A 2,929-nucleotide genomic window follows, 5' to 3' on the forward strand; every position below is an offset into this window, starting at 1 on the left:
TATCTAATAACTTAATACAGATATCAGTAACTGATATAATGAGAAACATAGAACCCCAAATTATTCCCATAATAATTTGATTAGTTTGATTATTTTCTTAACTAAAATCCATTTAGTTGTAATTGGTAAATCATTCCTTATGCTCAACATAATACATAAGGAGTATAAGAATTTATAAGTTTGCCAGATATTATTTGAAACACATGAATGTTATGATTTGAAAACAGTTTTGGTTTGCTTGTATTCCCCCCCCCCCCCCTGAAAACAGTTAAAAACAGTGAAAAAGGCATAGGGGTATGAACTCACCGGACGAGATATGAGACGGTTTGGATGCTAAGAGTTGATCCGGGGCTTGTAAATACACGAGGTTCCTAATTATAATGTAAAGATACACATTTGTATCTAATTAGGACTTAGATTGATTGCTGGATAGGGACCATTGCTTCTAGTCGCGAAAACACTCCGATACGAGTGTTTGGAGGGACCCGGGTGGCGTTTAAGGATGTGAAATGACACTAGGGACTTGGGACTTGAGTTTACTCCCCATGAGTAAAATTTTAAATGAGTTTACAACCACAAAACACACACATACATGAGTTTACGGCCGTAAACTCATGTGGGTGTGGTTTTGGGTGTTTAAATGGCTTACATAGACATGGGAAATGTTTCTAGGTTTTGTTCTAAATGCATGGAATGGATTAAAATCACCAAAATGATTAATTTATGGGAGTTTACAGCCTAGTATAGGCTCCTGGCCGTAAACTCCTTAATCCTCATAAAAATGGTGCTAAATGTTGTTAAAACCAATCACATGTGATTCTAGAAATTCCCACAAGCCTAGAAATGAGTTTATATGGGACATATGAGGGATTTATGGAGTTTACGGCCCATGAAACCCCCTTCATGGCCGTAAACTCTAATATGTCAAGCTACAATGTGTTTCAAGGTCTAAAACTTGCATAGAATGGCTTCTAAAATTCATCTAAGGGCCTTAGGGGTGTTTAGTTTGCATTCTAACACCAAAAATTTTGGAGTTTACCGCCCAAGAACAGGTCTAGGCCGTAAACTCTTAGAAATCCCATAAAAGATGTGTTTTAGGCCCTTAAAATATTTTTGGTTGGTCCTTTGATTTATTCCAAGGCTTTTGGTGGTGTTGGATGGCTTTCTAACACCTTAGAATTGGATTTATGTCAAGTTTTGGGGAGTTTATGGCCCAAGCACTATCCTTGGCCGTAAACTCATCTAAATCCCCCAAAATTCATGTTTCAAGTGTCCAAATGCTAATACCAAGGTCCTATAATTCATATCTAAGCCATAGAGGTGATTTGGAAGGGTTTAAAGGCATGAAAAACCCCATTAATATGAGTTTACGGCCCAAGCTTATGCATTGGCCGTAAACTCCTTCAAAGTCCTCAAAATCATAGTTTTAAATGTTCTAAGTCCATATCTTGAAGTCCCTTAGCCATATCTAAAGTCCAATTGAGTTAAGGAAGGAGTTTAAGGGCTAAAAACCCTTCAAAATGGTGTTTACGGCCTAGGCAGCTTTCTGGGCCGTAAACTCACATATGATGGCCAATTTCATGATTAAGTGTCTAATTTGGAAGCTAAACATGCTATAGATTAAGGCTAGGAAGGTACCTTAAGGATTTGAGGCCTTAAATTTGAGTTTTAGACACTTAATCTTTGGATTTAGGAGAGAGGTTAGAGAGACAGTAGAGAGAGAAGGAAAAAGCTTCAAATGAGTGCTTAAACATGTTTATATAGTTCCTAAAACTTGGACACGGTGGAATTCTACCCGATACCGGCCTTAAACGATGCTTTGGGTCGCACCCGATTGAGTTTTCGTCACCCGACGAGGATATTTCTAAAACTTATGAAATAAATGTTTTGGACTAAATTCATGAGTTCCTAAATGATTTGGACCCTCATTGAATGAAAATAAATATAAAATTTTAGTTAACTAAACCCAAAAACGATAACAGGACATTTCGATTTTTGACGAGTTATTCGGGTAGAACGGGTTTTCGGCGATGAACAACTTCGGGTTGTTACATAATCGATCTTCAAGTTTAGATTTAAACTTATCATATTCCAAGACCAGGGAGCAACATAAGGAGCACCTTCCACTACTAGAAAAACAGCCTTTTACGACGCTCATTGCGTGTCGTAAACGGCTCAGACGACGCGCAAATACACGTCAAGGAAGGCCCTGTCATAAAGAGAGACGACGCGCTTTTGCGCGTCGTCTGTAGACGACGCGCATTTACGACGCTCATTTACGACGCACAATTACGACATGCGTTTACGACACGCAATGCGTATCAAGAAAGGCCCTGTCATAAAGGAAGACGACACGCATTCGCGTGTCGTAACCTTACGACGTGCGTGTTAATGACACGCAATGCGTATCAAAAAAGCCCCTGTCAAGAAAGGCCATTTCATAAATGAAGATGACACACATTTTTGCGTATCGTAATTTTAAATTTAAAAAAAAATTATTTATGGATTTACTTATTTTCATATTAAATTTGCATTTTATGTCACATAATGGAAAATAAAATACCATATACAAATAATACAATGCATTGCACAAAAGTTAAAGTTATACAAATAATCATTCGAATAGTAGACAAATGTAATACTACAAATAATCATTCCAATAGTAGACAAATGTAAGATTTCAACATTTTTTATATAATTAACTAAATTATTAGCCAAATTTCCTAAAATACCAACATACTTTTCTATGAAGAGCATTAACACTATTCTTTTCCATCAAAAACTTCAAAACCTGCATAATTAATTTAATGTTTAATCAGCTACAGGTCAATAAGGTAGGTTTAAGCAAAAGAGGTTCATAGTAGTAAGATTTTACTTACCACTGTTGTTAATGACATTGAAAGAAGCAGCCCAACAAACACCCCCTCAG

This window comes from Lactuca sativa, chromosome 5 (assembly GCF_002870075.4).
Source record: "Lactuca sativa cultivar Salinas chromosome 5, Lsat_Salinas_v11, whole genome shotgun sequence".
Classification (NCBI taxonomy): Eukaryota; Viridiplantae; Streptophyta; class Magnoliopsida; order Asterales; family Asteraceae; genus Lactuca; species Lactuca sativa.